This window comes from Excalfactoria chinensis, chromosome 2 (genome assembly GCF_039878825.1).
Source record: "Excalfactoria chinensis isolate bCotChi1 chromosome 2, bCotChi1.hap2, whole genome shotgun sequence".
NCBI lineage: Eukaryota > Metazoa > Chordata > Aves > Galliformes > Phasianidae > Excalfactoria > Excalfactoria chinensis.
The window spans coordinates 62433540-62460552 of NC_092826.1; the positions used below are offsets into that span (position 1 = coordinate 62433540).

The 27013-nt window shown below is 44.1% G+C and overlaps 1 protein-coding gene across 3 annotated transcripts in view; it reads left to right on the forward strand.

The window, feature by feature from the left end:
- The window catches only part of GALNT1 (polypeptide N-acetylgalactosaminyltransferase 1), a 101461-nt gene that overhangs the window by 13591 nt on the left and 60857 nt on the right, over nt 1-27013 (forward strand). For 2 of the 3 annotated variants that reach the window (XM_072327734.1, XM_072327735.1), the window contains exon 1: nt 12439-12641. The exons of the other annotated variant lie outside the window; for it this stretch is intronic. The gene's annotated coding sequence lies outside the window, so the exon portion shown is untranslated. Of the gene's footprint in view, nt 1-12438; nt 12642-27013 lie in introns of those variants that run through there. 3 annotated transcript variants of the gene reach the window in all.

The window sequence follows — 27013 nt, forward strand, 5'->3', positions numbered from 1 at the left end:
AGGACAACTCATCCTTGCCCAGAAGAGCATTTACAAACTTTGTAAGTACGGTGATTTAGCCAGAACAGTATTTCTATTCCGGTGGTGCAAAACCATGACGCACACTGACCAGAGCTCAGCGTGAGGCCTACAATGCATGACCATATCGCTTTAGCAGAAGGCTTGGGAAGAATTCTGAGAAGCTGTGCATGCTCTTTAAGATATTTTTATCTTGAGGGTTACTCTGCAAGCATCTCACCCTCTGATTATTTTCTCAGAAAAAGAGAAGGGGTAGGAAATAGGAGGAAGAGACAGCAGTAATGAATACAAATGTAACCAATAAAACCAAACTGGTCTATTATTGCCATGAGAAAATCAGGTGAGATGAGTTCATTTGTGTATTGGTTTTCACTTCAAAACAGTATTTGAAAGGCCCGTTATCTATTGCTTTGGTTTTCATGTTAAAAATATTGTATTCTGGCTCAGCACTGCAGACAAGAAGTACAATATGTCCCACCTCATTAAGTATCATCTCTTTCTTCTCCATCTGTCCTGAACAGCAGGAAAACTAGTTTTCAAACAGGAAAATAATCAGTTTTGTACGTTTCTTCTTCTCTGTATCTATATTCATCTAAAAGTATAATCAAATTTCCAGGGGAGTGCCCCTGAAACACCACCGCTAATAAAGGCACTGTTTAGAACATCAGGAGCTGTTGTTTGGGATGTAGCAAGGTGAGCAAATGCGAGAAGCGAGAGCCCGAACAGAAGTATAGTGGATGTGTTAGAGAAGGAAAATTCAGTACATTTACTAATTTAGTACAACTGCAGACTGTGGTTGACCAACAGCATAGCTAGAAGAAGTTAAGAAAGAGAGGCATTTCCTCTTCTGTTTGAATGTGTAAATAGGGGTTCATTGCCCTTTGCATGTTAGAAGTGCTGTGTTTTGTGCCTTCAAAAACATGCTTTATATAGAAGTAAATAACTTTGCATTAAGAAAGTGAAATGCCCTGGAGGTTACCTGGTTCATTACAAACAGTGCTATTCAGATTAAGGGCCTGACCCACTATAGCCAAAGCGTGCAGCTAGTAGCAAATTACAGGTGCTGGCTTTGCTGTTGGAACTAAGGGAAAAGCTACTCCAAGGCCTAGGTGGAAAAAAAGGCAACAGCAAAACCATCAAAACATTGCCCATATCTTCGAGCAGTAGCTTGCATAGCATTCAGCTTTAGGGAATTCTATCGTCCTTCAGGTTAAAGCGAGTTTCCTTATGGGACTTGTATCAATGCCATCTCCTTATTCTTCACAGCAGCCATTCAGGGGTCCTGCAAGAAATCAGTTTTAAGCCTGCATTGTCTTTCTGACAAATGCTCCCAAAGACTGAATGATGATGGGCTCTGATTAAGCCTTCCGGTTTCAGAGAGACCTCAGATCACGCTGATACTGTTCAGCTGGTTGGAGCAGTGATACTGAATGGATAAAACCATGTAGCTTTAAAAGGTCACTCCTTTGCAGAGACAGAGAGGGTTGCAGTCGGCAGAAGTTGGCTGCACACAAGGCTGGAGTCCCACATCAAAGGTGCTGAGTGGAAAATTGTATTTTCAGCTGAGGTAATACCAGAGGATGTGTAGCAGTGTGTAAATGAATATTGTTTGCTATATGAAAGAAGCAGCTTTCTAAAAAGTAAACAAACACAGCTTCAGAGAAAAAGCAAATAGGCTAGCAGAATTTACTGCCTGTATCCTAAAATACACCTTCAGCTCTTTTGCAGACACAAAAGGTAAGAGAACTCAGCGTGTAACAAAAGAAATAAGCATGAAAATCAATTTGGCAGCAAACATCAGCTACCCATCTGCCATTAGGTGATGTTTAACAATCTGAGGGTAATGAAAGCAAATTTCAGAGAGAATAATTCTGGGCTGTGCATGTGCTAGGGATGATGTCATACAATGAAACAGTAACTGTGCAGACCATAGATGATCTTTCAGCTAGAGAGATTTAACGCTTACTTTGCAAGGCAGGAGTGCGTCCTAGAAGAAATCACTTGTCACTAAGCCTCCTCTTTACTTGCAAAAGGGTATTTCAAATATAAAACAAGTATTACTGTTTAACAGTGATAAGTGGCACTGAGAAAGAGAGGCATGTGTAACAAGAGTGTGGCTTAGTGAATGGGAATGAGAAGTAAGAGCTTAGATCCTTCTGGCCCTTTGTCACTGGCACACCTTGCACCCTCAAGCTCCCCAGTTTGCGTCCCCATAAGCAAGAGTTACCTTGCTTGCATTGCAGGGTGATGCGAAGTTAGGTAGGATTCAGCATGGCATCTACTGGCTGTGGTGTAAGTGTAGCCATTTGTCTAGCAGGACTTGGACTGAACTGTGGTTAGCAAAATGTGTGAGTCCTTTGGGAAAGAAAGGTGGTGTGTGTACAGCTTGTTCACCCAGCTAAGTGCAAGTACTCACAGCGTGTCATAATGCTCAGATCTTGTGAACGCTGAGGTAGTTAGAGGAGGAGCGAGATTTTGTTGAGATGTGAAGGTGCAACCTCCAGACAGTATTTGGGAAATGTCAATGCTGTGCTTTAGTCCCTGACTCTCCTGGCAGCACAAGCCAAGATGCTGTGGCCTAGGGCAGCTGGAAGGCAGATCACAAACCCAGCAGGTACTGCCATTTTCCATGTCCACCAATGGGCTCTGCGTCATGCTGTTGACTTACTCAGGCCAACAGGCTCCACACAGGTTGTGAGCCCTTCAGGAGGGCTCAGAAAGGAAATATCATTTCAGAAGGGAAACGCTGCTGTTGGCTTTCTTCCATCAGCTCTTTGCCCCAGCGGGCATCAGGGCCCCACAGGGAATGGTGGTATGTGGGCATTGTATTAAGGCCTTTATCTGAGCTCTCTGGAAATACCTACTTATGGAGCTCTCTGCTCATGCACATCTGCTGCTCATGTGCGCTTGAAAGCTCATAGGCTTTTGCATGATGGGAAACCGTCTTAGAAATGGCACTCTGGAGGGTTAAGCCTTATTTTAGAACTGGCTGAGGAAAATAAAGTTATGAAAATAGATTCCTATCAAATTAAATACATACATTTACTTTAAGTGCTGCTGTCCTGGTTGTAGAGTATGTGCTCTAGCTTTTTCTCATCTGCTCCTAAGGGTATAGCTCACTGCTTGCACAGCCTCTTTGCTTGTTATATTTGATGAAATAATCTTTCTGTGCTGTCCACCTGTGCTAAAATCTCTGAGCATATATCCAAAAAATGATGTGGCTTACCTTAATTTAGCAGCAAAGGGATGTGGGGAAAAGGGAGGGGAGGTTTCTGTGGCTGTGTTGCATAATACAGATGAAAACAGGTTTACTCTTGGATCCACAACTTTACTACCCAGGCAGAACTATTTGTACCACATAAAGGAAGGGTTAAAATGTGCAGGCAAGTCACAAGGTGGCAAGAGAGAAGCAGATCGACAGGTCAGGCAGCAATTCCTTATTTTGCCCATTCCAAGCAGCGCTCTGTTGGCTGTGGCAGCTGCTGTAGCTGGAGGGCTGAAACAGCTGCTGCCAAGCACTGCCTTGAGGTGCTGCATTTTTTTCTCTAATCCCTCCATGCTGGCCTTGTGCTCAGCTATGGTGTGCTCAGTACTGGTGCAGGATTTAGGAATCGAATGGTGAGCATTAAAGCAGTTCCAGATGTAGTGATTTTTTTTTTATCCACTTTGACTAAAACGAGCGCGTTCCTGGAAGGAAAGTGGTGAATGCGCCAATAGCAAAGATCCTCACTGCACAGTCATCCTGCCCCTGTACTCAGCATTGGTGAGGCCTCACCTCGAGTACTGTGTCCAGTTTTGGGCACCTCAGCACAGGAAGGACATGGAGGTACTGGAGCAGGTCCAGAGAAGGGCAACAAGGCTCGTTAAGTGCTTGGAGAATCAGCCCTATGAGGAGAGACTAAGGAAGCTGGGGCTGTTCAGTCTGAGGAAGAGGAGGCTGAGGGGAGACCTTATTGCCGTCTTCCAGTACCTGAAAGGTTCTTACAGTGAGAGTGGGGCAGGTCTCTTCTCACTAGTGACAAGTGACAGGACGAGGGGAAATGGCCTCAAGTTGCGCCAGGGCAAGTTCAGGTTGGATATTAGGAAGAACTTCTTTACAGAAAGGGTGGTTAGGTACTGGAATGGGCTCCCCAAGGAGGTGGTTGAATCGCCATCCCTGGATGTGTTTAAGAGCCGTTTGGATGTGGTACTCAGGGATATGATTTAGCAGAGGTTTGTTGCTGTGGTGTTGTTTCGTGGTTGTTTTTTAAGAGATAGGCTACTGGTTAGGCTGCAGTTGGACTTGATGATCTTCAAGGTCTTTTCCAACCTGAGTAATTCTATGATTCTATGATTCTACAGCATGACAAAAATTTGTACGAATCCCATTACAAAAAGGTATGTTGGGTAAAAGATTTTATGCTTTGACATTGTGGAGTGGAAGGACTTTTAAGAATAAGAGCTGGAAGAATGTTAGACAATTTCATAATACTTGAAAATTGTTAACAAAGAAGTCTGACCTGTGGATTATTCCTTGGTTTTACAGAAAAGCCCCTCTGTACTTCACATGAATTATTTGACTCTGCATATGTCATCCAATGGTTCTGGAAATCAAAACCCTAGGGAGAGTCTACAACTTCCTGTAGCCTGGGTGGGATCACAGGGGAGAAGCTGAATTAAGACACAGAGATGATATGTGTCTTTTGCTTTTGCCAGCAGCCTTACAAAGCTCATACACAGTGATTAAGCGTGGACAGTACATGCAGTACATGCCTATTAAACACATACACACATAGAGACCTAGCTGAGAATGATCTGCAAGGTTATTGTCTCTGCAGACCTCTGCAGATCTCATGGAAGAGAAAAGAAGTGAGCTGCAAATCACCTTTGTATTGAAGAGAAAAACTAATCCAAGGTTCATCTGGAAGCAGGCGAGATGCCACCTTGCATTTGTCCTAGCCCTGGGCACACAGCTTCTAAGGGTGCCAAGGAAAGATACTGAGCTAGAAGAACCTGTGACCTGACCCAAACCAGCCATTCGTGCAGGTGTAATTCATTTGTAATGTCATTTAGATAAGCAGAAAATGTAATTAAATAATTGAACTGCAGTGGGCGTTGGCTCTTTAAAGACTTTAACTGGGCAATAAAACTGGAATCTAGCTTATGGGTGCAGTTTTTAGGCTGCAAGTAATATGTGGAATTGCTAAGCAATGCTCGCTTTACTGTATGAACACCAGACTAATGGGAAAACCTAGAGGTACTCACTAAGGGCTTGTTTCTCCTGGAAAGTGAGCAAGTAGTGTGCTTTTGCCACATCAATCCACTTCCTTCCTTTATCTGCCAATAATTTCTTTGGAAGCTTGTGACTGAGAAGAATTGTTCCCGCTTTCTTGTGCTGTTTGTGCGTCACAACCACATATATAATAAATAGTGCTTTCCTAACACAACTGTTTGTTACGTTCCAATCTTTGCCTCCGCCAGGAACTTGCTGAAGGCAAATGGGCTATTCACATGTCACTGAAAGCATAACGCAATGATGCAGTGCATCTCTACAGTGATGTATTCAGCATTTTACTCTGGTTAATCTATGGTTGTGTTGAGAAGACAGCACCTCTGTTTTGCAGACCTGCCTTTGGAAAGCTCCCTTCTTCTCCTTTGCTCTTCTGCATACGAGCCTAATTATTGTCAGCACCGTGGAGGTGCAAAGTTAAAGCCCGTGGCTGCCACTTTTGCAGCCATTTTTTAGAAGATCCCTATCTCTCTCAAGGAACTGTTTTCAAAGTGGTGTCCAAGCACCCCCCAAATAGCCTTGTTTTGTGTTTGACAAAAACTGGTATTGCTGACCCACTATGTTAACAGTGCTGGCACAGTGTGAAGGATAGACGGAGCCATTTGGGTGAGAAATCTGTTACGGGCTCCTATGTGAAAACATTTAGTATCTGCTTTTGCTTTAATCGCTTATTGTTTTTTAAGCCAATGACCAAAACATCCTGCTGAAATAGGAACACTGGGATCTCATCTGCAGGAAGAATGAACGTTGTTAGATAGGGGCCTTGCTATCATGTAGACTCAACAGTATATCAAGCAAACGTATTATTTGCTGGTTTTACTGTTGTTTTTAAGACTGCTTGAGAAAAGTCGCATTAACCAGGCTTATAAACTTTCTAACGGCTACATAAAATTATACCTCATCTTTGTTTATCCATAGCATAAAGCTACTCTGATAAAAATAAAATAGAGGCTTCATCTTTTCAAGGTTTACTATACCTTTATGTTGCCCTCAGGCCACTTCTATTTTTCTTGGAAGAAAGCTCATTCATATTTCTCCCAGCACAGGACCAATCCCTTTCACTTTGTAAAGGCTAGAGCTGTTTGTGATAAACCCTCAGCCCTTGAGGTCACATGTATATTTGAGTGAAATGTGATAGTTATTTTTCTTTTGTGGCTTAAACATCCACATTTCGTAGTTGTGGATACTCTCATTAGATTAAATGTTTTCTAATATGTTGAAACATTTCATTGTTGTGCCAGGAATATCCTAGAAATACAGCACTCTTCTTTTATTTCCCTGTAACACAAACTTCCAAATAACTACCAAAACAAATTTTGACATATGGAATAACAACATACTATGTAAGAGTAATGAATATGCTCCAGGTTTAATGTAGATGGAAATGGAAGTACTTCTATACCTGCCAAAACCTTTCAAAAGCGTTTTGAATACTGCTGTTTATATTCTTTGAAATGGAATATCTGGAAGCAAATGTGCTCTTTAGCATGACTTGGTTTAAATCATCCTGGACCTCTGACAAGCAAACTGACAAACACATCAGCGTGCTCTGATGTTGCCCTGAACTTTGTTTTCAATAGGAGAATTAACAGAGGTGAAGACTGAGGACTGTGTTTTGATAAACTAACTCCTGATGAGGGGCTAACGCACTGGAAATGGTGGGCTCCAGTAGATCAAATAGGACAATTGTAATATGCGGTCAGGATAGATTCTAGGAATACTGAAAAAATGATCAAGAGTCACTAACAGCATCCTCGCTTACCAAATGCTTTCCCTAATGGTTCATGGTCTCCTGTGGCACAGTATGTAATCCAGATGTTAGTAACACAGTGTAGCTGCTATTCTGTTTGGACATGGTACCAAATTCAGTAATTTGGGTCAACAGCCTGATGGGATATCCATAGGGTTATGCTTACCCAGTTCAATGTTGGCAGTCCAGTGTTTTTCCTTGCTTAACTTTTTCCCAAGGTATAGGACAGTGCTATACTTCCAGTCCAACACTGGGGAAGGAATGGGTGAAAGAGATGTCTTGTCCCTGATCACCACAGAAAAAGAGCAAATCACAAAAGAGCTGTTCACTCTTGGGCTCAGGGAGTATCTATGGAAAGTGAGCGTGCTGCAGTTCTTGTACCCTGAGAAATGGGAAGGTGCTCTACCCTCTGCTCCAGGGAGCCAGCACAGATCCCAGACATTTCCTCCTCCCATCTTTACAAGTGAGGTAAGACCAGCTTGAGGGGGTGGGGAGGAATCCCCCATCTCCCTCAACCTGCCCTCAGAGGAGAGGCTTTCCATCTCTCACATCATTTTTGTGGCCCTACTTTAATTATACTCCAACATGTCCACATCTCTCCTGTACTGAAGACTCTACATCTGGACACAGTACTCCAGGTGGAGTCTCACCTGTGCGGAATTAGAGGGGCAGGATCACCCCTTCCACCTCGTGTGTCTCTCTCTTTCCTGCCACTCCTTGAAAAGGGCATTTTCATTCCTGTCAAGACAAATTCACCCAATACAGCTGCAGCTCTGTTGGAACAAATCGGTGGTATAGGTGAGGAGTAAAGAGATTACCTGCTCCTGTTTTCCTGGTTTGAGTAAATGAGCTTTAGCTATCTAAATTCATTGCATGACACTGGAACAAATGGAGGACATAAAACACTTTGTTCTTGCCGGGGCTGGAGGCAAAACAAACAAACAAACAAAAACAAACAAACGAAAGCAAGTTGCATTAAACTGATAGAAGTTCTTGGACTCTGGAGTAGAAGTCGTGTATGACTGCCTCCCAGTTCAGGAGAAGCGTGACTGTACAGCTGTGGGCAGATGATTGGCTTCTGGGAGGGGAGGGGGTTATTGAGAGCAGCATGTTGAAAAACAGAGAAAAAGGATATGGGGGATCCCAGCTGACCATGAGAAATCAAATTGTGCTCTTTAAAAGAAAACTGATTACCAGACATATTAAGCTTTAATCTTATTTGCAGTTAGTAGCCCCAAAGAGAATGCTTTGTTGGAGACCTTCCAAGAACAGCTATTGCAGACAGCTTGTAAAACAAAGACAATCTGATGGAAATAATGCAAATACAGATCGACATTCGCTATAATAAAATTATTTTATGACCCCCTTTGTAACAACCTCAACAATAAACACCAGTTTCTTCATTGGCAATTAGCTCTAGTGGGACAAACACTTCCCCACGGTTGACATGAAGACAGTACTTATGTATTTCTTTTTCCAGAGATGATTGTATCTGGCATATAAATAGCTTTTTATTTCTATGATTTTCTTTTAAAAACACCATTTAAACACCAAAGGAGTGCAAGATGACCTCCCTCGAATTCACTTTGGCCACTTGCTTGCACTCAGCTCAAATGGAATGCTGCTTCAGTTTGCTGCAGCCAATTGCCCAACCCTGACACGCTGACCTGCTTCAGAGACAGCACACCTTAATCCCAGCTCTGTGAGGATTCTTCAGCGATGCTGCTCGTCACTGTTGCCGCCATAACACTTGGTCATGCTCCGTCTCTGTTCACCTTGCAGATAGCCTGAATTTGAGTTCTCCTCTGTCCTGACCCTAGCAGATCTGGGATTTTCCTGGAAAGCTCACAGGCCCCTTTGTTCCTTTCAGCCCATTTTCTGTAGCTGCGGGTGGGGCGGAGACCTGCTCAAGTGTCTCTGCCCATTAGTGTTGGCTGCGGTGCAAACTACATGGGAGGTTCCCTCTGCAATATACTGTCTGTCTGTCCCAGATTCAGTCTTTTGTGGTGTTCTGGGCACATGAGAGGAGTGGCACAGCTTGGCCTTAAGCCGACTTGACAAATATCTAACTAAAGCCAGAAAAATCTCGTATTATTCCCCCCCAGGCATTGTGCAGTATGGAATTTGAGTCTCATGAAATCAGAAGGATAACATTGGCTACAATTACAAACCATCACAACAATTTTAGAAGTCTGTTTATTTGTTCTCATGACTTGAATATGTACATATTGGAAAAGATCCCTCCAAGAGTGATTTTACAAAGTTGATTTACTAGGGTTCCACAAGCCATATACTTGACTCTCGATGTACTTCTCTTAATACAAGAGCCATAAACCTAGTCCTTAAATTATAGACTGCATTTTTGAATGTACGCTTATTCCAAAAATTACATCTTTTTATCTGCATGGTTTATTGAATTTATTTCGCTTCTCACCGTGTCTTTGCCTGTATCTGGAGGTTTCGCATTGACTTTTGCTTTTCATGAAATTGATGACATTTTTGCTAAGTGAATTTCTGAGACTCAGTTGCAGCGCAATAGCATAGATAATCGAGGTGGTATAAAGACATTCCACAGAGGGATTTGGGATACGTCCTACGGCATCAGCAGCCATCAAGGAACAAGTGTTAAGCTGCTTGCATATGGTAAACTGCTTGCATACAATAAATCATTCTTGCTAAAACTGTGAGCGTAAATTGGAAACACACAGTTTTGGCATAGGAAAGGCTGATACTACTTCTATTATCCGGCTGTGTATAAACACACGCAGACTTGTTTCTTGGCCTATAAATGCTAAATGAGGGCAACTCTGCAGTTCCTGTGCCGGTGTGCATTACCTCTCCGAGGGAAGCCACCTGTCACAACAACAGTCCCCAATGAATGTGTCAGCTGAGCTGTGCAGCACGGCTCCAGCGCTTCGACTGCGTAAGTGCAGAAGGAATCTGATTCCACTCAATGAAAGCGAGCACACGCATGAGCACCATGTGGGGCTGGGGCCTACATGAAGAATGCCTCTTTGTATTCCTACACGCAGGTTTCCTCTGTCACCTGACTGCAGTTCTAAGCATTTTTCAAAATGCTCTCTATCTGATGAATGAATGATCATGAGCATGAATGATCAGACTACTTCAGCCACATGCAGCCACACGCAGCCTGCATGGCTGGCAGCTTCCTCTCCTCAGCAGCCTCACCCAGTGAGGCTGTAGCTGTGGATCAGGCATGTGGCTGACAAAATGTCGGTGCATTAACATACATGGAGATGCAGGCCCTGGTCTACCAAAGTGACTGCTTGTCTGTGAGCGCAAGGGAAGATTCTGAATACACCAGTTTTGTCTGTCTGAGGTAAAAATGGATGTGTGGGAAGTCTAAGCATCTTTAAAATAGGCCCAGCATGCACCTAATTTGTCTGAACACCTTTTTTTTTCCTTCCTTCAGAGAAGGGCAATGAAGCTGTGAAGGATCTGGAGCATAAGTTGGTATGCTGAGGGAACTGGGAACATTCATTCTGGAGGAGGCTCAGAGGAGACCTTATAGCTCTCTACAGCGACCTGAAGGGAGGTTGTGAAGAAGTGGAGGTCAGCCTCTTCACCCAGGTACCAGTGATAGGATAAAAGGTAACGGCCATAAGTTGTGCCAAGAGAGATTCAGGTTGGATATTTGAAGAAATCTCTTCTCAGAAAGAGCAGTGAGGCAATGGCACAGGCTGCCCAGGCAGGTAGTGGAGTCATCATCACTGGAGATGTTCAAGAACCGTGTGGATGTGGCACTGGTTTGTGGGCACGTTTGGGATGGGCCTCACCTCGAGTACTGTGTTCAGTTTTGGGCACCTCTGTACAAAAAGGACATGGAGGTGCTGGAGCAGGTCCAGAGAGGGGCAACGAGGCTTGTGAAGGGCTTGGAGAATCAACCCTATGAGGAGAGGCTGAGGGAGCTGGGGCTGTTTAGTCTGGGGAAAAGAAGGCTGAGGGGAGACCTTATCGCTCTCTTCCAGTATCTGAAAGGTGCTTACAGTGAGAGTGGGGCTGGTTTCTTCTCACTGGTGACAGGATGAGGGTTGCGCCAAAGTAAGTTTAGGTTGGACGTTAGGAAACACTTCTTTACAGAAAGGGTAGTTAAACACTGGAATAGGCTCCCCAGGGAGGTGGCTGAGTCACCATCCCTGGATGTGTTTTTAAAACCTGTTTGGATGTGGTGCTCAGGGATATGATTTAGCAGAGGGTTATTAGAGTTAGGGTACTATGGTTAGGCTGCGGTTGGACTTGATGATCTTTGAGGTCTTTTCCAACCTGAGTAATTCTATGATTCTATGATTTGGTCTTTTCCAACCTTTATGATTGTTTTATTAAAATGTTGTGTTTCTGCTGTATTAAAATACAGTGTTTCTGCTATGGAATTCATGTTTATAATGAACACAACACAGTTATTGAGCTCCGTATACCAAAGCTTTTGGCCTCTGTAAACAAACTCTCTAAAGCTATACGTTATTTCAAAGAGGAGATTTACTCTTCAAGGTAAAACAGTTATTTCCTTCATGAAAACTTCATTTGCTAGTTACGCTTTTCAAAGAGAGCTTATAAACTTTGATCTATCACCTTTAAAAAGCTGGATTTAAGAGTAGGGAAAGATAAAGCAGCTCCCAAAACTCAAGCGTTAAATGTTCCCCACTTGGTTTCTGGAGCAGCTTTATGAAATACTCATGCTCTAAAAGCATTATTACGGGATGCACATCTAACGCACCGATGCTGCAGCGGGCCCCGTACCCAGAGGGCTTACTCATTGCTCACCGTGGATGCAATAGGATGCTTTCGTTTGCCGACGGATCCCCAGGTGTCAGCTGGCACACCCACTGCCGACACGCAGGCGGGCAGCGCTCAGCACACGGCGGGGGCAAAGCCTCCGGGAGACACCTCCGCCCTCGCACCTCGGCACGACGCGGACGACCGGGGAGAGCCGGACGCCCCTCCGGCATCCCCGCGGCACATCCGGGCTCCGGCGGGGCGGGGCGGGCGCGCGGGCTCCACCTAGGGGGCGCGGGCGCGCGGGCGGCCGGGGCCGCCCCCGCCCCTTTCCCTGCGCCCGCCCCCGCGTTGGCGATGGAGACGCGGCGCTGAGCGGGGCTCGGGCGGTAGCGGCGCGCGAGAGAGAGCGGCCGGTAGAGGCGCGGCCGGAGGCGCCGCCGCCGGTTGCGCGGAGGACGGGGGATGCGGAGCGGGAGCGCGGCGGCGGGCTCCGAGGCGCTGAGCGAAGCGGCGGCTTCTCCGCGGTGCTCCGCGTGACTGCGCCCCGAGCGCGGCCGCCGGCGGCCGCAGGAAGAGGGGGCCGAGGCGGCGGCGGCCGGCGGCGCTCCGTGCCCGGCGGTGCCCCGGCCGTAGCGGCCGCCGCCCGGCGAGCGCCCGGCAGCGCGACGGCGGCGAGGCCGGCCGCGAATCGACTCGCTGCGAGGCGGCGGCGGCGAGCGGGCGCTGGGCGGCTCGTCCCTCCCGCCGCCGCCGGCGTCGCCCGAGGATTCGCCCCGCGGGACTCTGCCCCGGGCGGCCGGTAACAGCGGGGCCGGGGCAGCCCCGCCGCCGCCCTTCGTCTCCCGCCGGCCCCGAAGCGTCACCGAGGTGAGTGCGGGCGGTGGGCGCCGCGGGTTCCGCTTTCCGGCCCGCGCCGGGGGGGAAGCGCGGGGCGAGCGCCGCGTGCTGGGCTGCAGCCCGCCTTCCTCGCCTGCCTCCCTCCCTCCCCGCCGGCCTCACGCCGGCCCCCGGCAGCGTGCCTGCCCCGCGGCGGGCGGCGGCCCGGCCCTGCTCCGATCCGGCCGTGAGGGGCCGTTACGTAACCGGGCAGCGTTTGGGGCCCTCAGCCTCGTTCTCTTTCCTTCGAGCCGGAGAGGATCGAGGCAAAGCGAGGCTCTCCTCCGAGCGGTGCCCTGAGTAACTTAGTTTTCGTGCGGGGGTATCCGTATAGCTGTGCTCCTAGCTCTCTTCCGTTCCGAGGAGCTCTCCTCTGCCCTCTGCCCCCCGTCTGTGAACACGGCCGAGGGTTGGGGTCCCATCGATGTCAGCCCGGAGGAGCTGTCGGTCTGTGGGTGCTCGGAGTGCGGGCCGGGAATGGAACCCGGTTGCTCCGCTGCTGGGAGAAAGAACTTTTATGGCAACGAGCGGAGTGAGGCGGCATCTCCCGTACGTGTAAATGGTGTCTGTGAGCTGTACGTAGGCACGGCCAGCAGCTGTACAGAGCGGCAGCATGTTGGGAGCCCCGAGTTCTGGTGTGCTGTTGCTCCCAGCTCGGCTCCCTGCATGGGCAGTGAGCTTGGGGTGCCCCAGGTGCGTGGAACGCCGCAGCAGTCATTTCCCTTATCAGTACAAAGGGCTGCTTACACTGCAGAAAGCACTTTGCTTCCCGGTGCTTTGCGATCTCAGTGTGTCCTCCTGTGAGTGGTACTGTCAGCATGGAGCGTGCTGTCAGCTCCCCTTGTCTGTAACACGTGCATGCAGTGGAGAGGTGTTTCCCAAGTGGCGTGGTGTCCCTGGACAGTAGCAGGGACATCACTTGGCAAGGACACCGGGAGCGAGCCACCCTTGTGATCAAGGTGACAGTGACAGCAGTGGGGTGGCTGCTGGGTGCTGCCTGGCTTCCCACAGCCCTGAGTTGTATGAGCAGAGCCGCCTGGTTCCTCAATCTGGAGCGCAGCACCCGGTGACATTACTGAAAGTCACGGACATGTGGTAGCGCTTACATGTGACGGTAGCAGTTACATGTGACGGGCGTTGCAGAGCCCCATGGCACCGAGGGTTGCTGCTCCACTTGTGCTCGGTGGCACATCCCTCTCCTGGGTAACATGGGCTGGGTCTGCCTCAGGAATCGGGGGTGGGAGGGTGGTTCAGTGTGGCTGAGCTACTGCTTTGGCCCTGCTGGCATCCTGCTCTGTGAGAGTTTCCCTGCTGCTGGTGCTGCCCTTCCTGCACTGCGTGCTTGTGGGTAGCACTGCATGTTGGCTATGGACTTCTGTGTTTTCCTGTCTTCTGTCTGGATGCTCTCTCACCAGTGCTCCCATAAGCCCCAGGATACCTGCTTGGGACAGAGGTTTGGTTCACAAGGCTGTGGGGGTCCTGCTGATGTTCCTGATGTGACCTGTGAACAAAGCCTTTGGGATGTAGGTTACCTTCTGAGAGTCAGAGTGATTCTTCTGAACATGGTGCTTCATTGTGCTTCTAAACAGATCTCTCTGCACAAGAGTTCTGAAGTTCTTTTATTTGGGAGTCTCCGGTGACGCGCTTTAGACCGAATTATTCTGTATGTTTCCCATTGTAGTTCATGTTGCTCTTTATGACCTTGATTTCTGAAGTTTGCCTGTATGATGAGGACCATTCCTTTCCCCAGCACCAGCAGGCCCCAGTGGTGCTTATAGCACTGAGGCTGTGCAGTGGAGCTGCTCAGCATCCTGGTGGCTGCAGGCCTGTGGCAGGTCACGAGAGGGATGCCGAACGCTGCTGTGGGCCTTACACTGGTGCTCTTGGCTATAACGCCACACCACAGCAATGACTATGGAAGTGTGGTTATGCACCATGTCAAAAAAGTATAGCTCTGAAGGGTCTGCTTCCCACTTTCACTGAGTAGCATCTTCATTTTCGAAGTGTAAGCTGTTTCTGATCTGGCTGTTGTGCAGTGTGCTAATAGCTATGTATTTTTCACGTCATGCTTCGTTATTCTTTATATGAGCAGTAATAATTTCTGACCTCCTCATCCAAGATTCTTCAGACATGTGGTGTAAAAATGAGAGCAGCTATTCTCAGGTAATAGCTGAGAGTGAACAAGTAGCTTTATGAAGGCATTACCGTCCTGCTAGTGCTGGCTGCTGCTCCTCTTGCATCTGAGCATTTCTCATTTCCAGCAGCTATGCTCATACCGAGCAGAAGTCTTCCTGGAATTTCGCAGGGATGCTTACAGCCCTTCTGGTTTATACTAAGTCTACTTCACTACTGAAGTTGCTCACCATTGTAGCGATTGTCTGATTTTCAGAAACACAGAAGTGGAGATGAATGCTGAGTTCTATCTACCATTGTGTCACTTGTGCGCTGGGGCTGATTAGCCCCTTGTTAGTTGCATTTTCAGTCTTCTGTCACTGATGAAACCACCCTGACTGTTAGCTTTTCTACTTTTCAGATCTTTTAATCAATGCCCTTAAGTGCAGCCTGCTCTGTGGATCCCTGGAGCATCCTGCTGTTAACCTTCTGCAGAGCTGTATTTTGCCTCCGTACTCCTCGTCCAACCTTCCTGCTTCTTAGCTAGGAATAGAACAGTCTTTAATAAAGGCGAATATCACAGGAATCTGCAAGATACATCTGCAGTGTTGTGATCGTGGCTTTTACTCCCCTTGAGCAGCACATCCATTCTTCAGAGTAGTATGCTAAATTTAACATCCCCAAATAAAATGTTTTAACTGCGTGCCTGTCTTAAAAGCATTTTGACACCATCTTCCACTAATTCCAGAAGAGCATTTTCCCCCCCTTTTTTTTTACAGTCCTTCTAGTGAGCTTAGTCCATTATATGAAGTCAGCCCATCATAAAAATCAATGTAATTGATATACTTTTAGCTAATGTATTAAAGAGCTGGCTAACTGCTCTATTACTCACTTTTTGATTGTTTAAATATGGTTTTGCACTATGAAATGCGGATATTCATAAGGGGCATTTACTTTCAATTACATTAGGAGCTTGTGACTTTGAACACTGCATAAATATCTTGCACGTGTGCTGCTGTGCTAAGCCCCAGCTCCTGGAGGCGCAATCTGTTCTGGGATGAACTTGAGCTCTAGAGCTCTGCAGGTTACTGAGTGGCAGGTCTTGGTTTCTCACAGGGAGATGGCTTTTAATTTCTTGCTGTTTGAAGAGCCAGAGGAGATGAGCACTCAAACTGTGATGACCTCAGTTGTCATTGAAAGCCAGTGTTCATTGAGACCTGGTTGGTTCAGGAAAGGTGCCCTTGGCAAGGAGATCTCTGTAGGTCATCTCCAGATCTCGCTGGACACTACTCCTGTTACCCAGAGCTTTATTTTCAAGCATTAAATAAAATCCTTTTCTTCTCTGCTACCTTTAAATGGTAGATAACTATGCAATGGAACCTGGTTGTGGAGTGATAGACTTCAAAACTTTTCTATACCCTGAGGTATTTGGTTTTGATAGTACCCGGATGGAGCTTTGTAGTGGTGTTTTTTTTTCCCCCACAGTTTGAATGGGTATTTAATAGCCTCTGTGACTCGCACTGATGCTTTCAGCTTTTGTGCTCTTTCTTTGTTATCAGATCTTACCCAACAGTTAGCATACCTATAGAGGTGGTTGTACTGTCACTCTGTGTTGAGGACTGCTATTCTGCTTGCTCCAGTTTGTGTTTATTTCCCAGGAAGAAGTTAGGTTCGCAAAGAGAGAGGAAAGCACCAGCAGCTTGGTGTTGTGGGAGCTCAGGCTGTATGTGGCAGCTGATGTGCTGTTGTACAGCTGTTGTGCTGTTGTACAGCTGTTGTGGAACTCATCCTCAGCTGAGGAGGAAAGTGTTTTCATACATCTTCTGTGCCGTGTTGGCATCAACTTTCAGAAGCTTTGCTCTGCTAGAAAGCTCCCCAAGAAGCTAAGTCAGCTGATGTGCTGCTGATGCCCAGCTGAAAGGGAGTTGGCTTCCTTTGGCTCTGCTGTCCCACAGCTCTAGTCTTGCTTTCTGAATCTTCGTCCTGTAAATTGCAAGTCAGTGTATTGGAAGGTCTCCCTTGTTTTTCTTAGTGCTGTGCATTCCTTGGTTAAGCTACACAAGCAGTAGAATCTCTGGTGATTATTTTTTATGCAGTTTCTTACTGTAGTTAAAACTTTGAGCATATTTGAGCCAGGATTGCTCTGAGAATTAGAAAGTGATGACAGCGGGATCCTTATGGGGGGAGGGAAGCAGGTTTTAGTTGTTTGGAAGGATCTGTGAGAAGCAGACCTGGGGAGAAGAACATTGGTAACAGGTTGTAATAGACCATCAACAGGTAGAGGGAGATTTGGAAGTACTGCAGCCGAGGGAAGCAGCTGACTGAAAAGCAGAACAAAGAAGTTGAACAAATGACCCTGGACCTCCATAAAGCGAAAGGTATCTATTACTGGTCTTTATCTGGTGTCTCCACAACAGGACTCTAAAATGAGTATAATCATAGCAGCTTGGATGAGCACTGACTGAAAGCAAGAAATAAAACCGTCTCCCTCCCCATCACGAGTGGATGACTATCTGATGTAACTTCATGTATCCATTTCTTAGCTGGGCTGGTTGGTATTATGCAGCAGACTTGTGGATCTTGAGGTGGTTCAAGTGTAGATTTGCCATAGGCTAAATATGAGTGGTCCGAGTTGTGTTTTCACTCTGGTGTTCAACAGTTTGATTACCATTATGAATAAATAGGGTATAGAGAACAGCCTGTGATCTTGTGTCTGTATCCTGTTTGTGCCATTTCTACACTAAGTGCATCAAAGAGCGAATGTTCAGTGTAGAGGCACTTTTAAAGCATCTTTAAGGACTCATTTAAGTTAAAATTAAAGTAATGAATTTATTTAATTTTCAGTTCATTATGTACTTAAAGTAATTGGAATCGATACACTTCTCAAACAAAGAAGCTGAATTCTAATTCCGAAGGCAGAACTCGGCTTTGACTGTTATCTCCAGACAGCACTTCTGTAAGAGATGATTCAGTTGGTGCTGGCTGGGGCGCTGCTTGGAGTGTCCTGTTTGTGAATTGCTGACTGTTTCTTCAGAAACATGTCCTTTCTTTTAAGACCATTTCGTTGCTTTGAACTCTTAATGTCTATAGTGTCATGTGAGTGAGGAGAATGTCTGTTGTCTGAAGACAGCATGCCTGAACAGTCCTGTACTGGAGTGAGGTTTGGAATAAGGGGAACACTCAACCAGAACACCATTGGAAACACTGCGTCTTTGTTCATGCCTTTTCCAATACCTTCTAGTAGTTTTTTTTTTTACTGTAGGGCTCACAGATCCAAAGTTTAAGTATGTGTGTTTCTTAAAAGTTCAGTAAAGCTGTTTTCAGTTTTCAAGTCCTGGAGACAGCGTGAAGTTCTGCTACTTAAAGTGAAGAGAGATACTACAGCTGAAGTACATTTATTTGAAATAAATATCTCAAGAAAAAATGGAACTGCCACGGAAAGCTCTTTGCCTGCGGAGAGGAGTTGTAAAATTGAAGTCCTTTTTCAAACTGACATTTCTGGCTCTTTGATTTTATTTTATTTTTGAGGAAAATTTCCTAAACTGAAAGTCTGGAGAAAGGCAGTACGCAGAGTACTGAGTCGTGCAGTTCAGTGATGCTGGGGAGCAGGAGGAGACACTGCCACTTCCAGGAGCCATAATGTAGGCTACAATGATGTACACTTGGTATCTTCCTCCAAATTCTGGCAGGCCTTTAGGTTCTTAGCACAACTTACCCCCTTGCTCCAGTGCCAAGTACTTTGTGTTATCGTTTCATGTGTTTAAAAGAAGAGGAAAAAAAAAGGTTACAGAGATGATGGAGAAGTACACTAGGTTAGACTTCTGTTTGCTTTGGACTTAGTTTTGATCTCGGTATCTGGCCTCTTCAAAGAACAAGCTGCTGGCTGATAACGTTTCAGAAAAGTGCTGTAATATAGCTGTATTAGGGCAACTCCAAGCTGCTCAGTGCTTTCCTTTCTTCAGCTTTTGCTGGGGTTTATTTGGGTACTGAAGTGAATACGGAGAATAATGTGATAGAAAGGATGCGCAGGAATCCTTTATTCATTGTAAAAGCTGGAGTTCCTGCTAAAGCACAACAGGGTGGAGCAGCTGCTGGTAGGTTAGATGACATACTCATCAAAAATGGTTTTCTTTCGGCTTGAAGTTAGTTCTAATGTATGGGTCATTGATTTTATGAATGTTGGACTAAAGTATTTTCAGAGAGCACAGATCTGCATGAGGACTGCTTTGGCTGTGTGTAGCTCCAGAAGTAAGTGGTTGATAATCTAGCCTTCCAAATAGCAGTGATGGGCTGAGAGCTTAAGGGATATTGATCATATTACATTAGAAAAACATGTTTGTTGTAGGTTTTACATGCATTTGATGATCAGCTGTGAATAGACTGGTTTAACTGCTAGGAACTGCATTAATATTTTAGCACCTCTTAAGATCATTTGTATGTTTCTTGTTGAAAGACTTTGTTGTACAGAATGTCTATTAAAAGAATGAGGCAAAATTTGTTCTGAGACTGTCCAGCAGCACCAACAGATTAGTGCAGAAGATACTAAAGAATCCATCAAGTCTTGTGAAAGTATAGTTGGAAGAAAGGTTTTGAATTGCAGTACAGGAGAATTGGAGTTGAATGTGACAAAAACATCTGAAAAATCTTAGTGTAAATATTTTAAATGCATATGGTTCCCCTGTTGAAAGGTGGAGGCTGATTGTTTATTTTTATTTTTTGATGTTACATATTCAAGCACTATTTCTCATGATTTTGCTATGGTGTCATCTAATAGAAAGAAAAAGGGTATTAAAACTCGTTATGAATGATTCGATGAGATTGGTGAGTAAGCAGAACTTTCAAATCACCAGCTAAGACAAGATTCACCTTGTCTGTGAATCACAGAATCACAGAATGACCTGGGTTGGAAGGGACCTCCAAGGATCATTAAGTTCCAACCCTCCTGCCTGGCAGGGCCACCAAACTTCCAGATTTACTAGATCAGGTTGCCCAGGGCCCCATCCAACCTGGCCTTGGACACCTCCAAGGACGGGGCATCCACAACCTCCCTGGGCAGCCTGTTCCAGTACCTCACCACTCTCCTAGTAAAGAACTTCCCCCTAACATCCAACCTAAATCTACCCTCTTTCAACTTAAATCCGTTTCCCCTTGTCCTGCTATTATCAGCCCTTTCAAAGAGTTTACTCCCCACCTGGATATAGGTTCCCTTCAGGTACTGAAAGACTGCAATGAGGAAGGTCTGACACTTTTCTCTATCAAAATGTGCTAATCATGCCTAGTTTGTCACTGCTGTTGTAAATCATAAGAGCGCTATGTTTCTAGTAGTTTATTTTAAAATAATATATGGTAGCTTGGTTGCTTCTAGGCGTTAGTTATATTTTGAATCTGCTAAATCTTAAAAACAGAACAAACAAAAAAAGCCCACAGAAAACCAAGGCCCTTGTTTCTAAATGTAATTTGTTTTCTTTCTTTGCTAACATTTCTTTCTTCTTAGGAGCTTCTGCATCTTGCGGAGTTGTTGAATCACATCTTTTAGTTTGTCTTTCCACGTCCAGGAAACGAATCACTTTGCTGCAACCAGTTAGGGCTTGAAATGTGCTGCGTATGAGAAACCAATTGTCCCAGTTTCAGCTGTGATCTGATTCACAGAAATACAATAATATATAATTTTCGTGCTCTGGATTGTATCACAGCTTTCTTACACAGCTTTTGGACGTCTTGACTGTTCCTTTTCTTCCCACAAATTGTGCTTTCCCAAACACTGAGGACTCGAGGCTGAAACAATGGTCCCTCTGCATTTCATGAGTGTTATGTATATTTGAAAGATATCTAAAGACTTCCTTTTTAACTACATTTTTCTCTTTGTTGAAAATGTCATAAAACTTCTCAAGTTCTGCTAGGAAAACAATGACTTTTATTTCTTTGGAACATACCTCGTGTTATTTTCAGTAGAGTTAATGAATAGCACTGAGTTGCAGTCACTATTCTGCCCTAATCCGCTGGTGTTTTTAAACAAAGAAACCACAATGGGATGTTTTCTTTTATTAAGTGAACAGCCTTTCATTATTGTCACTTCTGTACGGAAGAGCCCAGGCTTCAGTAGTATGCAGGCCAGGCTTTCATTCCTAAATCAAATCTTTGACCTTGGTGTCTTCATAGCTAAACTTGAAACGTTGAGACTATAAATATGTTTGATGCCAACTTTCTTAAAATCGGACCATCTTTTGTTGTGGAGGCTAATGAAATTGTGATTCACTACCACTTCCACCCACAGAGGTGAGCTGTACAATGTATTTCTATGGAGCAGAAACAAGAAGAATTTCTTGTTATTCTAAGAGACTGTTGCTGTATCGATCACTTGTAACTCGTGCTGGCTAATTGTTAGTTGGAAACAACTCTTATCAGCTACTTCTGGAGCATATCAGCTCAGAGATTGTCAATAACTTGTGATTTCTCCTTGCTTGTTTACAGGGGTCTGTAATGTGTGGTTGAACGTGTTGTTAATTTTCATTCAGAAGGATATAGATTTCATACAGGGTGTGGAGCAGTGTATCTGGAAGAAGTTCAAATAAAAGGTTACTTGTTTGTTTTCTGATATCTGGTTTGATCCATCTTAGACCTGGCTATCTGCAAATGAGCTTAGCATTTTTTTGGAAAACCATTGCTTTCTAAGTGTAACTTGACATTCTCAGGGAGGTGAAAAGATAGGAGGGGGAAAAAAAGAAAGAGAATATTATCTTAAAACCAAGTTACGGAGAATGCATTTTATCATACTGAGCGTGTTCAGAAAATGCATGAGGTCTTGTATTTGCTTCTTCGTACAAGTTCTTGACATAGCTTGCTGGATATTTTCCATGTATTCCAAATGATCTAATGAGTTCTTTCGTGTTTTAAAAACACATTAAGCCATTACATAAAAAGCAAAGATATGTCTGGAGAGGCAGCCAATACTCACGTAAGAGAAAAGTGATAACCGGCATCACTTGAGGTAAGTTGAAATCAATTTATGGACGGCCATACGGAAGAGGAAATGTCACTTGGACTGCTGCGTTCAACTCTTTGGTTTAAATAATTCCAAGTCTCACACTTCCTTCTTGGAAAAAAAGGATTAATTTGGCTCCTTGGTGGCTAGAACTGCTACTGTGACTTTGGCATCACAGAACTTGTGTGTTGAGCAGTTGCTCTCAGGCAGAAGAAGGAGAAATTTTAGCCAGTATTATGCAAACAGTTGCTGAAGAATCATCTTCCTTTTCCAAAAAGGTTATCTATTACATGTGGGGGAAATTAAGTACTTATAAATAAAAGCTTGAATCTTCGTGGAACAGCATTACTGAAAACTCTCAACTTACGAATTCTACTGTATATAGGTTGGGGGGTAGTCAGGAGAGTCTTAATATCATGAAACTGTATGTCTGGAAATCTTTACATACTTAAAGTGAAGGCTTTTGGAGAAAACACTGCTCTAAATGCAGCTTCACGAAGGCTGGTTTTCTGATGTTTGTTTTTTTCAAGAGTGGAGAATTAAAGAAAAAAACATGAATACAGGAAGAATATTTTTAAAAATATGGAGATGCTTGTTATGAGCATCTGTATGTATTAAATATATAGACCTCAAGTAATAGAAGGGGATGTTTCCCTAGCTCTATATCAGCAATGGCTGGACTAAAGCTGTTTGCCTGTAACTTCTCTATTTTCTTATCACATGTCAAATAAGGTACCTTCATACTCTGTGGTATGCTTGTAAAAACAAGCGGTGGTTCTTGGTGAATGCTTGCCCTATCAAGGCATCAAAATCTCTATGGAAGGAGAAGAGTTGCCGTTTGATGCTGTTTGATGCGCTTTGATCTCACCTTCAGTCCTCCACTGCTTTTTCCCCCATGGGCTCTCACCCTCAGTTTGTTAGGCTGCTTTTAGTCACAGTTAGAGGGCAGAAGTCCCACAAACAGCAAGGTGACAGGGGTTTGCAGAAAATTGGTGCTGAAACAGAAGGAAGTAGCACTAATACTCTTTACAGAGGCCATGGGGTAAGCACAAGGGTTGCCTGTTGTATTTTTTTTTCCCCTCTTCCTGGCTTGCTAGTTCACCAGTGAACGCTTTTACATTTAGACCAACCAGATGGGATATGTAAACCTTAGAACAAACCATGGCATGTGGTATCTCTTGTTGAGCTGTTAATTAAGAGACATGAGAGAGATGATAACATCATGTGGGGAATGGAGGTTTAGAGAGCTGGGGAATAAAGGAAAGCTCTTAAGGGCCGGCATCAAGGTGGTGAGGTTATTACTGCTGGCTGTGGGAGAGTAGATCACTAGTTCTGCTTTTCAGAAGGCAGGATAGCTTGTTTTAGCAAGGACTGCTTGCAGATGGACTTTTCTAAGCATCAACATTCCGTGAGATACTTTTCAGTGTGCTGCTGCTTTTACTGCAGCTGGTCCTTTTAAATTTACAACAAAACCCACAAAGCCGGCCAGCTGCTGCTACAGACTAGTTTTTCTAGAAGAATATAGTTCTACAACTTAAGTCACTTTGCTTATGTTAATGAATAGTTGGTCATGTTTCTTCTGTCCAGCACAAAGCTTTCATAGCTTTCTTATGAACTTATAAATATGAATTTACTGAAAGCATGTGTACTAAAATGGAGTTAGTTTGGATTTTGCTCTTTGAAAAGAGATTTGGCTTATAGAGTATCTGTTTGGTAGGTGTCTCCTGTTCTCCTCTTGAAAAAACAAAGAGCAGCAGGGAAGCATACTGTAGGCAAGATGAAGATAAGATTAACGTACTGTTCATACATGTAAAGTATGTAAGGTGATGCAATTAAGGGAATGCAATCATCTGGATTTTTCTGAATACCACGAGGAAAAGAAGTGACCAAAGTTCAATCCACCATGCTAGCATTTCCTCCATTACAGTTAAACCACACCTCACTGCAGTAGAAGGTTTACTTCTTACCTGTGGCAGCTACTTGTATGCACTGCTTTGTTGAAGGCTATTTCAAGAAAGTAGATTGCTTCAAGTAAATGTTTGAAGCAAGGAAAATTGGGACTGGGTGCCCAAAGGGGTGTTAGCATTTTTTAATGACTAAAAGTGAATGGGAGTGCGGGCAGTCACAATTACAGACCTCGGTAGCATCAGTACAGCTTTGAAGTGAGACAATCCCACTGATGAGCCTAAAGCTGCGATCTCCAACCTCTGCACTGGGCATTGTGAAAGGAACAGTGACTGTTCTGTTTAACTTTTTAGTTTACTGCAACTGCTTAACAGTGTTGGAGGGACTCTGTTTTAATGAGTTGCCTGAGGAGGGCAAGTAAAAGCTCCAAGTATAAGTGAATGGAAGCTGGGCAACAAAAGACCAGTAGGAGGGGGAAGCAGAAGAGCTGGAAAAGGATAAAACATAAATTCCTTGCTCTTGAGTATTAAATAAATAAATAAATAAATGCTTAAGTGGCCAAACAGTATCTCACTAGCTGTTTTGACTAATAGTGACAGCTATGGTTGTGCAGCAAACTAGTAAAAGAATTTGCAAATCCCAGAACTATTAATAGGTTATAAAAGGAATAACTGCGGGGAGGATCTCCCTGTTGGTAGATAATGTTTTGACTGGTATGATTAACCTGTCTAGCCAGTTTCAGGTAGGAAAAAATCAGTTTGACCTCCTTTCTTGCCCCTCATGACTCACTGACAAAGGACTAAATGTTCTTCACCTTTTAGTGCTTGCTTGCTTTCTGGAAATGCAACAGAGAATTGAAGTAATTGCTCTAAACACTGGAGAATTGGATATAATTTGGGCTAAAGCTAGCTATAATTTTCAGGAAAATATCAGTGGAATCTTTACGTGAGATAGGGGGACTTGCATACTCCAATAGTTTTATATATACTGGCATATCCTGCACTTTGGCTTACAGCATGGGGCGTGTTGTTACAGCACTGGGGTGAGCTGGAGTAATCTTTGAGGAGATGGATGAGATTGTTGATGTATCTGGAGAAGGTACGGCATCCATTTAGCTAAATATTACTTGTTAGTCTAGACCAGGTAGACAAGGTAATTATGTAAGGAATTAAATTTGCCCATTCTCTAAATATTTGTAGTTTTCTGTTGCATGTGTTGAGGATATCACTGAATTTTAGTCTTCTGCTAATTTATTTGCTGCGTTCATTCTTGCTAAGTAGAATGTGGTTGAAGTAGTATAAAAATACAACTGAATTTACCCTTTTGTGTACTTTTTTCCTAGGGATACAGAAGGTTGATAAGGCTATTGCTAAAAGTGTCACATTTAATCATCTTTTTATTTAGAGTTCATTCAGAACTTACTTTCTTGAAGTGTGGAACACTTTTTGGTGCACATCTGAGAACAATGCTGACAAATCAGTGGTTTGAGTATACTTGGTTTGTAGAACACTTCAGCTTGCAAAGTAAATAACTGTCCTCAGCATTTGCTATTTTTTTTGGAAGCTGGTAGAGCACTTGAGCTGCTACTGAAGTTGGTTCTTAGTAATTTTATATCCGAGTAATTCAAGGCTAAATAGTCATGCATTGTAGCATGGAAATTAAGCCTAGGTATTTTGGTGAGTGGACTTGTGTTTTGTTGGGAGCCTTACTAAGGGGTAATTGCAAGCCCCAAATTTTCAGTTTCAGATGAGGGTCTTTAAAAGTGCTTTTTCAGCTGGCTTTGCTTCTCTGGTTACTAATGATGATTTGGATTTGAGTCTTTTTAAAAAACAGAGTACATTTCCTGGTGTGTCCAAAAGGTTGGTCAATAGTTTCCAAGTGAGCCAGTATTAAGAAGTGGCTTCTATATCTTTTTTTTGTTACATGGTTGAGCTGAGATGCCATTGAGTTAGAAGGCTTTGTTTCAGTATACCATGGGGCACTCAACATTTTTGGATATTTCCTGCTTGTTTTTGCTGATATCCTGCTAAGTGTTTTGGGCTAAGTGGCTTAAGGCAGTTCATCCAAAGATTTCCTCATCTTTCTGAAGGCGTTAAGAACAGGCACAGAGCATTCATATTTGCGTTGTTGCTTCTGTAGTTATATTTCTTAGAAGTGCCTTCTTTAATTTGTGTGCTTGTTGAGGTGTTCTATGGTATATAACATACCTGCTATGAAATAAAATGTTCAGGTGTATTTTTTGTGCAAGTCAGCATTCATTCAGACTCATCTTTCTGTACAAAATAGCATGTATGTAGCCTAGTCAAGACTTGGGTTATCTTGAGTGCCTTCAGTTTTAGGGGCTGATTTGAAACTTAGGCATCCTGCATGTTTTCACATTGCAACCTAGCTTTTGCTGTATTCTAGGACAGGCTTCTACATGGGTTGTTTCTGTTGCATCCATTCACAGAACATTGAAACAAAAATGATTCCTTAGCCTTGAACAAGCCCCGTGTGTTAGTGAAGCAAGCGTTTATGCAAGTGATGTCTTTCCAGTTATGGGAAATGCAAAGTGGTTGGGTTTGTCAGAACAGCTGGTGAAGATTGCCAGCAGTGAAAGTTTCTCAGAATCTGAAGCAACCTACCAGGTAGCAGGTTAGTAATCCTTCCCTCTTGCTGTTGTGATGTAATTCACAGTGTTCTGGTCCACAGCGCTGCTAAAGGGCATTTAAATCAAGATGGAAAACAAAGAATTGGAGAAAATAGGAGAGTATACAAGCAGTAACCTTGTGTAAATGTAATGCAGTAGCAATGGCAGATTGCAAAACTGAAGAAGCTGCTGCTGAAAAGAGCAGTCTTTCCTCTTCCTTTTAGCTGGCTATTCTTTCCCCTCCTTTGGTTGTGACGTAGATTGTAAATGTTTCTGGATTACAGTTCATCTCCGTGTTTAATTGGCTTTAACCTGTGTCTGGATGTAGTGGTGTCTGAGATGTGTGTAGGGACAGTGGGACGTACTGTTGCTTTCCTTGGGCTGCACTGCTGATTTTTAGTGTTCCTGTTTCTTGATTTTTCGGCGTGATGTGTATGTAAACTGCACACTTTTCTTCCTGGATACTGAAGTATCTCTTGGGTTTGTGCACATGTTAAAAAATAATAATAATAAAAATGAGAGAGGCGCTGCAAACAGCTGACTAGCTCAGCAATTAGTAAACAAAGGGAAATGGGGGAATTTCTAGGAAGGAACTTAAAGATTTGCAGCATGATTTTGCGTGCTGGATTGCAGCGCTGCCAAAGGCTGCATTGAAACAGCAGTGCTTTTTTTAGAAGAGCTACTTCATGGGTTTGTTATTGCTGTTTCCTTGTCCTTGTGATGACAGTGTTAATA